The sequence below is a fragment of the Delphinapterus leucas genome, chromosome 3 (assembly GCF_059928025.1).
Source record: "Delphinapterus leucas isolate spDelLeu-1000000601 "Yukka" chromosome 3, BTC_Dleu_Yukka2, whole genome shotgun sequence".
Taxonomy (NCBI): domain Eukaryota; kingdom Metazoa; phylum Chordata; class Mammalia; order Artiodactyla; family Monodontidae; genus Delphinapterus; species Delphinapterus leucas.
The window spans coordinates 144,318,609-144,328,939 of NC_143131.1; the positions used below are offsets into that span (position 1 = coordinate 144,318,609).

Sequence of the window (10,331 nt, forward strand, 5' to 3'; positions counted from 1 at the left end):
ATATGTCTTGGCACAAGACAGAGAGATTAATATTAATTAATATGTCACTCACATAATGAAAATCACTTGATTAAAACGACCTCTCAGCCTGAGGTGTTTTATGTGCTTGTTTATCCATATGTCTTTTTTTTTTTAGGAGAAGAAAATCTCTATTTCCAGCATTTCCCAAAATTCATCAATTTGTGAGTCATCTTTGGAGCTCATGCCATATCCGTGTCCCATCTTTACTATTTTCTACCTAATATTTTTGTTTAAGCTGACTTACTGTTTTATATTTTTTCCTCCTGCCCCAATCGATAACATTCATAAAATTATCAGTTTGATGTGCTAATTTTTTATTTTATTACATATAAAATAATTATATTTTTAAAGTTTAAGAGTTCTGACGTTTGTACCACCTAAAATCATACCCTATGGGTAAAATTTTTAGGGGAAAAAACCCACTCCTGTGTCCAACAGGGGCATGGTGTCTCAGAAGGTTAGGGATATAAGCATTCTCTCTCTGTTTCTACCTTTTATTTTTGTTCCCGACATAAACATTTATGCCAACTTTCAATTGCTGCTCTTATCTCAATGATAGAATATACAAAATCTCCAGAATGCCTTATTTCTCAAAAACATAGGATTCCTGAATGAGAATAAGTAACACAACCACCAACTCTCTTGGAAAGTGCCACCCATAGGTGGTGGCTGTAGAAGAACAGGGGAGAAGACAGGCATCCCCTCTGGAAAGCCCTATCAAGTGGCAGAGGCACATGCATGGACCCAGCAGAGCAAAACGTATCCACAGGCAATATTTGCCAAAACCAAGCTCATCTTAAAAATCGTTACTTAAACCTTTATTTAAAAAAAATATTTAGATAAGTAAAGAGAATAGTATAGTGACCACTCATGCACCCATCACCCACTTTCAAGAATTATCAACTCACGGCCAACCTTGTTTCCTCTATGCTCACACCCATTGCTTCCTCCCCAGTGGATTATTGTAAGGCAAGTCACAGACATTGTTTTATTTTATCTGTAAATATTTCAGTATGTGCCTTTAAAAGAAGTCTGGTTTCGACCATAATCACAAGTCTGATTTTGACTATAACCACAATACTATAATCACAATACTAGTATCGCACTTAACAAAATTAATAATTCTTTAAATATCATAAAATGGCTAGTGTTCAAAACATATTTTTTTACAGTTGTTTTGTTCAAATCAGGATCCAAACAAGATCCACATAATCCATCTGATTGGTATATTTCATAAGTCATTTTAAATCAATAACACTTCCCCCCACCCAACTTCCCCTTGCCTTTTTCTTGCAACTTTTTTTAGTGAAAGAAACAGATCATTGTCATAAAGAATCTCCCGTATTCTGGACCTTTTGTGGTTGCATCCTTGGACTGTGCGTAACATAGTCCTCTGTTCTCCAGTTGTCCTACAAATTGGTGTTTAACTCTACAGCTGCTCTGTCCAAAACAGCAGCCACTCACCACGTGCCTGTTGAGCACCTGAAATGTGGTTAGTCCAAATGGAGATGTTCTGTAAGTGTAAAATACACACCAGATTCCAAAAACAGTACAAAAGAGTAAAATATTTCATTAATAATCTTTATATTGATTATATGTTGAAATAACAGCACCTTGTTTATATTGGGGCTGAATAAAATATATTATTATTATTATTATTATTTTGCATTACACGGGCCTCTCGCTGTTGTGGCCTCTCCCGTTGCGGAGCACAGGCTCCGGACGCGCAGGCTCAGCGCCCATGGCTCACGGGCCCAGACTCTCCACGGCATGTGGGATCCTCCCGGACTGGGGCACGAACCCGTGTCCCCTGCATCGGCAGGAGGACTCTCAACCGCTGCGCCACCAGGGAAGTCCCCTAAAATATATTATTAAATTAATTTCTACCTGTTCCTTTTTATTTATTAATGTGGCAACTAGAAAAATTTTAATTACATATGTTGCTTACATAGTTCACATAGCCAGTGCTGCTCTAGAGGCTTGGTCAGGTTCAGATTTGATCTTTCAGTGAGAATATTTCATATACTACAAGGGGGTACATAGAAAGACTGGTTACCTCTCTCTTTTTGTGGTAAGAATGATCAGTGTAGTCAGCCTGATCCATCCATTCTAAAATTACCTATCAGCCTCTCACCTAACAGTTTTAGCAGCAATTGATAACTATCGACATGATGAGGGTTTCTTGCCCTCAGCACTACTGTCATTTTGGGCAAGATAATTCTTTATTGGTGCTGCCCTGTGCACTGTAGGATGTATAGCAGCATCCCTAGTCTCTGCCTGCTAGATGCCAATAGTATCTCTCCCTGCCTCCAGTTGTGACAATAAAAATGTCTCTAGATATTGCCAAATATGACCTGTGGGGCAAAATCACCTTCCCTACCATCCCACCTCCATCCCCAATTTGAAAATCACTGGTCTAGAGCCCTTATCTCAGTGGAGCCAAACACAAATTCAACCTTTTCAGTGAAGTCTTCCCCGACACCATCTTCCTACAACCCAAAATCAACCCCTTCAACTCTGTATTTCCCTAGCACTCTGTGACATTCTAGTAGCATTTACTGCATTATTTTACAATTGTTTGGGTCTGTTCCCTTCCCTAGAACGTGAGCTCCTCAAGGGCAGCCTCCACACCTTTGTATTCGTACTGTCTGAAAGAGTATCTGAATGTAGGGCTCAATGGATGAAATGCCTAATCAAGGCAAGAGGCCAGCACCTCTGAGTTCCCTAATCCCACTAAGAAGAAAAGCATGACTGCCCACCTGATTGCTCAGGAACCATTTCTGAAGTTTGCCTATTAGAGGGCCCTTGTGTCGAATGTATTGTTTGTGAGAAGAAGTTTGGAGTCAGACCTGTCATTATAGTTGAGAATTTATTCATTCGTTCAAGAAACATACTGAGCACCAACTACTGGACAAACATTCTTTCCCTCCAAATTAGAGATGTGTGAAGAACAAGCCAGAAAAGGTACTCCCTGAAAGAGCTATATCCTAATGCTAGGGGGATGTGCCTGAGGTGTCAATAAACAAATACACAAATAAATACATAGATAAACAAGATAATCTCAACTTGGGATTGTAAGTGTATAAAGAAAATAAACAACATTATATGATAAAGAGTAGAGAATGGGAAACAATTACTTTTAGGTAGAGAAAGAATGAGGTGGAGAAAGCCATGAGCAAAACAGGGAAGGGCATTCCAGGCAGAAGAAAGAGCAAATGACAGGACTCTGCAACAGAAAAGAGCTAGATGTGTTCAAATAACAGATTGCAGGTCAGGGTGACTGGAGCACACTGAGAGGGACATGTGGAACAAGACAGCTCAGAAGCATGGGCAGGACAGTGTAGACCACGGGCAAGTTTTGGACTTTAAGAATGAGAAGAAGGTGTTGAATAGCTTAGGTAATAGATTTGGGGACTTCCTTGGTAGCACAGTGGTTAAGAATCCGCCTGCCAGTGCAGGGTTCGAGCCCTGGTCCAGGAAGATCCCACATGCCGTGGAGCAACTAAGCCCGTGTGCCGCAACTACTGAGCCTGGGCTCCAGAGCCCACGAGCCAGAACTACTGAAGCCCGCGCGCCTACAGCCCATGCTCCACAACAAGAGAAGCCACCTCAATGAGAAGCCCGCGCACGGAGACGAAGAGTAGCCCCCGCTCGCTGCAACTAGAGAAAGCCCGCGCACAGCAGCAAAGACCCAATGCAGCCAAAAATAAAATTAATAAATAAATTTATTTTTTAAAAAACAGAAAATAGATTTGAATTACACAATTTACATTTAAAAAATAATAGCTTTATTGAGATATAATCCACGTACTATAAAATTCGTCCTTTTTAAAGTGTACTGTTTAGTAGTTTGCAGTGTGTTCACAGAGTTGTGCAGCCATCACCACTATCTAATTTTAGAGTATTTTCATTACCTCAGAAAGAAACCTCACTCCCCATTCTCTCTTACCCCCAGACACTGGCAACTACTGATCTACCTGCTCTGTGGATTTGCCTATTCTATATATTTCACATAAATGAAAACATAATATGTGGCCTTTTGTGTCTGGTTTCTTTCACTTAGCATAAAGTTTTCAGTGTTCATGTATGTTGTAGCATGTATCAGTACTTTGTTTCTTTTTATGGCTGAATAATACTGCATTCTATGGATATACTACTTTTACTTATCCATTCATCTGTTGATGGACACTGGGGTTGTTTTCACTTTTTGTCTACTATGAAAAGTGCTACTATAAACCTTCGTATAAAAGTTTTTGTGTGGACATTATTGTCATTTCTCTTGGGCATATGACTAAGAATGGAATTATTGAGTCCTGTGGTAACTCTATGCTTAACTTTTCAAGAAATTGCTGGACCCTTTTTCCAAAATGAATAAACAATTTTACAATCCCACCAGCAATATATGGTTCACCTCCATGTCCTTGCCAATGCCTGTCATTGTTTGTCTTTTTTTAGCCATCTGAGTGGAATAGAGGAGTATCTCGTGATTTTGATTTGCATTTTCATAATGACTAATGATTTGAGGATCTTTCCAAGTACTTCTTGGACATTTTTACATCTCCTTTGAATAAAATGCCCATTCAAACTTTTTGCCCATTTTTAATTGGGTTATCTTTTTATTTTTGAGTTGGAAGAGTTCTTTATATTTTCTAGATACAAATCTTTTATTGGATATATAATTTGCAAATATTTCTCCTCATTCTGGAAGTTGTCTTTTCACTTTCTTGATGGTATCCTTTGAAGTACAAAAGATTTTAATTTTGATGAAGTCCTATTTTTTCTTTTGTCCCTTGTGCTTTTGGTGTTATATCTAGTAAGGCTTTGTCTAACCTAAGGTCACAAAGATTTACTCCTGTATTTTCTTGTAAGAGTTTTATTGTTTTAGCTCTTACATTTAGGCCTATGATCCACTTGAATTAATTTTTGTATGTTGTGTGAGAAAAAGGTCCCACTTCATCTTTTGCATAAAGTTATCTAGTTGCCCCAACACCATTTGTTGAAAAGATTATTCTTTTCCCATTGAATGGTCTTGGCACCCTTATCAAAAATCAGTTGACAATAAATGTGAGAGTTTATTTATGGATTCTCAATTCAGTTCCATTACCTATATGTCAATCTTATGCCAGTACCACATGGTCTAGATTACTATAGATTTGTAGTAAGTTTTGAAATCGAGAAGTGTGTGTCTCCCAGTTTCGTTCTTCTTTTCAAGATAATTTTGGTTATCCTGGTTCTCTTATACTTCCACAAGAATTTTAGGCTCAGCTTTTCAATTTCTGAAAGGAGGCCAACCGAAATTTTGATAGAAATAGTGTTGAATCTGAAGATTAATTTGGGGAGTACTGCCATCGTTAAGTCTTTCAAGCCAAGAAAATAGGATGATTTCCCTTTTATTTATGTCTTCTTCCATTTCTTTTGACAATGTTTTGTGCTTTTCAGTATGCATGTTTTGCACGTCTTTTGCTAAGATTATTCTGGAATTTTAAACATTTCATTTTGGATTGTTCATTAATGTATAGAAATACAATTGATTTTCATATACTGATCTCATACCTACAACCTTGCTGAACTCATTTACTAGTTCTATAGTGTGTGTGTCTTTTTTTTTTTTTTTTTTTTTGCCTAATTGCCTTGGCTAGAATTCCTATAACAGTGTTGAATAGAAGTGGAAAGAGTGGCATATTTCTCTTGTGCATTACCTTAGGGGTAAAGTTTTAAGTCTCTCACTATTAGGTATGATTTAGAAGTGTGTATTTTACAGATGTCCTTTATCAAGTTGAAGAAATTACCTTTGATTGCTACTTTGTTAGGTATTTTTATCATAAAAGGGTATATAGTATTTTGTCAATGGCTTTTTGGAATCAATAGTATTACCATATGTTTTTTGTTATTTATTCCCTTAATATGATGCATTACATTGATTGACTTTACTGTGTTGATTCAATTTTGTATTTGCATTCTTGGGACAAGTCTCACTTGGTCATGGTTGTATAATCCTTTAAATATGTTGCTAGATTCAGCTTGCTAGTATTTTGTTAAGGATTTTTGCATTTATATTCATAAGGGATATTGGTCTGTGGTTTTCTTGTGATGCCTTTGTCTGGTTTTGGTATCAGAGTAATACTGGTTTCATAGACTATATTAGGCAGTGTTCCCTCTTGTTCTATTTTTTTCTAAGAGTTTGCAAAGGATTAGTATTCTTTTTTAGACATCTGGTAGATTTCAATAGTGAAGCCATCTGGGCCTGGGTTTCTCTTTGTGAGAGCTTTTTTTTTTATTACTAATTCATTCTATTTACTTATTATAGGTCTGTTCCGATTGTCTATTTCTTCTTGAGTCAGTTTTGGTAGTTTGTGTCTTTCTAGGAATTTGTCCATTTTTTCTGTGTTATCTATTTTGTTAGCATACAATAGTTCATACTATTCCCTTATAATACTTTTTATTTCTGTAAGTTCAGTAGTGATGTCTTCTCTTTCTCTCCTGAGTTGAGTAATTTGAGTTCTTTTTTTTTTCTTGTTCAGTCTGGCTAAAAGTTTGTCAATTTTATTGATTTTTCAAAGAATCAACTTTTGGTTTCATGGAGTTTTTTTCTATTGTTTTCTAATGTTTTTTTCACTACCTTCCACACTCATCTGAATTATTTTCTTCCTTCTGCTAGCTTTGGGTTTAGTTTGTTGTATTTTTGTAGTTTCTCAAAGTGGCAGTTTAGGCTATTGATTTAAGATCTTTTTTTTTTTTTTTTTTTGCGGTACGCGGGCCTCTCACTGTTGTGGCCTCTGCTGTTGCGGAGCACAGGCTCTGGACGCGCAGGCTCAGCAGCCATGGCCCATGGGTCCAGCCGCTCCGCGGCATGTGGGATCTTCACGGACCGGGGCACGTACCCGTGTTCCCTGCATCGGCAGGCGGACTCTCAACCACTGCGCCACCAGGGAAGCCCTAAGATCTTTTTTAATATAAGAAGTTACACGTAAAATTTCTATCTAAGCACTACTTTTGCTTTATCCCATAAGTTTTAGAATGCTCTGTTTTCATTTTCATTAATCTCAAAGTCTTTTCTTATTTCTCTTGTGATTTCTTCTCTGACCCATTGTCTATTTTAAGAGCATGTTGTATAATTTCCACATATTTGTGAATTCTCCAAATTTCCTTCTGTTATTAATTTTTAATTTCAATCTATCATGGTTTGAGAACATACTTTGTATGTTTTAAATCCTTCTAACATTTTTTTTGGCTTGTTTTGTGGCTTAAAGTATGGTTTATCCTAGAGGATGCTTCATGTGTGCTTGAGAAGAATGTCTGTTCTACAGCTATTGAGTGTTCTATAAATATGTTAAGTGTCTAGTTGGCTTATAGTGTTATTCAAATCTTCTATTTCCTTTGATTTTCTATATGGTTGTTCTAGCTATTGTTGAATGTAGGGTATTGAAGTCTCCAATTATTATTGTTCAATTGTCTATTTCTCCTTGCACTTCTGTCAGTTTTTGCTTCATGTATTTTCAGCTCTGTTGTTAGGTGATATGTTTGTAATTTTTGTGTCTTTTTCCTTATGGATTGACACCTTTGTCATTACAAAATCTCCTCTGTTTCTATGACACTTCTTGTCTTAAAGTCTATTTTAGGATAGTCGTCCCCCCATCCCCATCCCCAGTTATCTTTGGTTATTCTTTGCATGATATCTCTTTTTAGATCATTTTTTCAATCTATTTATGTATTTGAAGCTAAATATGTCTCTTTTAGACAGAATACAGTTGGACAATGTTTTATAAAATCCATTTGCCAATCTCTGCCTCTTGATTAGAGTGTTTAGTTCATTTTGCTATTTGTTTTCTACATGTTTTATATCTTTTTTGTTCCTCTAGTCCTCTGTTATTTCCTTCTTTTGTGTAAAATAGATATTTGCTAGTATACCATTTTAATTCCCTTGAGATACACACACACACACACACACACACACACACACGCATACACACACACACAAGACTTTGAGATTAATGAAAATGAAAACACAGCATCCCAAAATTTACAGGATGAAGTGAAAGCAGTACTCAGATAGAAATTTTACCTGTTAACTCCTTATATTAAAAAAGATCTTAAATCAATAGCCCAAACTGCCATTTGAGAAACTACAATATATATTTGTATATATATATATATTTTTTCAACTTTATAAGGAAGAAGGGATATTTATTTGGAATGGTCTCTCTTTGCCCTCTTTGTACTTTATTCAAACAAAATTATTAAAATAATAATTTATAACCAGATAATTAAGAATTGATTACATTATGTCTGCATCCATTGTTTATAAATGTAAATAACAGTGTGTCACTTTTTCTTTTTTTTTTTAGCTGTGTCGTGCAGCTTGTGGGATCATAGTTCCCCAACCAGGGATTGAACCTGGGCCCTGGCAGTGAAAGTGCCAAGTCCTAACCACTGGACCGCCAGGGAATTTCTACTGTGTATCTCTCAGATGCTTTGGTTAACAGGAAAAAAAGCAGTCCTTGATAAAATGCAATATTTTCACACAAATTTGTGTACTATTTAAGTTTATTAGCCATGGCAACTTAAACTTAAGCAACATAGTAAGTACTTATTATTATATTCACATGCAAAGAAAAATGCATGAACTGCCTAAACGATATAGCATTAAAAAAATTAACATTCACTTCCAACTATTCTGTGGCTATTAACATCATGTGGTGCCTTTAAAGGTCAAAAACAATAAGCTGTCTAGAAATATTCAGAATAGTTAATAGTATTACATTGTGAATTTTATTTTCAAATTTAGGTCAATAAGAAGGAAAAAAATAAAGTTAAGTAGTCAAAAGAAGTATCTAAAAAAGGACAGTCATTTATATATACAGAGGATTTGAACAGTACATATTCACTTCCAGTTGATTCAATCCTATTTACACATTTAAAATAGAAAATACACCTTATTATTTTTTTTTTTTTTTTTTGGCCAGGCTGCGAGGCTTGCAGGATCTCGGTTCCCCAACCAGGGACTGAACCCCAGCCATCGCAGTGAAAGTGCTGAGTCCTAACCACTGGGTCACCAGGGGATCCCCAAAATACATCTTAATTGTCAAGAAGCTGAAGACATTTAGCATCAGGAAAGGAACTTTACTTAGCCTTTGATCATGACCTCAATTTCTTGACATAGGAAAAGAAATTTTATGAAATCTCTATGTATTTATCACTATCAAAAGAATTTTGAAAAGTAACTGCTATATGTCATCAATTCACAAGCGATTCAAAGGGAAGAAAACCTTAAAACTGGGACTACTTGATATTGCGCACAGCACTCCTACGGTGGTCTCTTTTCATCTCCTTCAAGGCTTGCTCCAATTGCTGAACCAAATGGAGCAGGGTGGCTGGGTGTGTCTGCAGAACTTGGGTGTGATGACCTCCATTCTATTAAGGTGTAGCTTTATGGTCATTGTTGGTTTAATCTGTTGCCTGAGGATTCTGCTTGCAAGCTGTACATCTAGTCGCCATTCAAGGGCTGTGGTAACTGCGGAGGTCTGGTGCTGATTCACTCAGGATAGTTCTGACCTCCTTTCTGTTGTCCAGAAAAAGCTGAAGCAACAGTTTGTTCAATTCTTCAGAGAATCACAGAACAAAAACAGTCTTGGAAATCCAGTTCAGAAATCATAAGCTTTGAACTTTCAGTGAGGAGGTATATTAATTCTTCCACACCATGTTGGACAGTGTCACTACTCATGCTGAGCTTTCTCGCAGCGCCTTCGTAGATCTTGGGGTTTGAGCCTCACCTCGGGAACTCCACCACAATTCGCCCAAACTCAGAGACCACCGTGCTGTCCACTTGAGGCAGGAAGGCCAGGTGCTCCTTGTGCTCCTCTGACAGGACCAGTGGCATCTTCACCGGGCGGCCGATTTCATCCGTATTTTTTTTAAGTTAGTCTTAGTGGTTGCCCTGGCATCTTATTTTTTTAACTAATTAATTAATTGATTGATTAATTAATTTATTTTTGGCTGTGTTGGGTCTTCGTTTCTGTGCAAGGGCTTTCTCTAGTTGCGGCGAGCAGAGGCCACTCTTCATTGCGGTGCGCGGGCCTCCCACTGTCGCGGCCTCTCCCGTTGCAGAGCACAGGCTCCAGACGTGCTGGCTCAGTAGTGGCTCACGGGCCTAGTTGCTCCGCGGCATGTGGGATCTTCTGAGACCAGGGCACGAACCCATGTCCCCTGCATTGGCAGGCAGATTCTCAACCACTGCGCCACCAGGGAAGCTCTGCCCTGGCATCTTAACTTAAAACAATTTAGTTCAGATTAATACCAACTTATTTTCAATA

General features: G+C 37.5%; 1 pseudogene; it reads right to left on the reverse strand.

Moving 5' to 3' along the window:
• Positions 1–9,027: 9,027 nt before the first annotated feature.
• LOC111185550 (COMM domain-containing protein 2 pseudogene) lies at positions 9,028–9,920 on the reverse strand (annotated as a pseudogene).
• Positions 9,921–10,331: the final 411 nt, after the last annotated feature.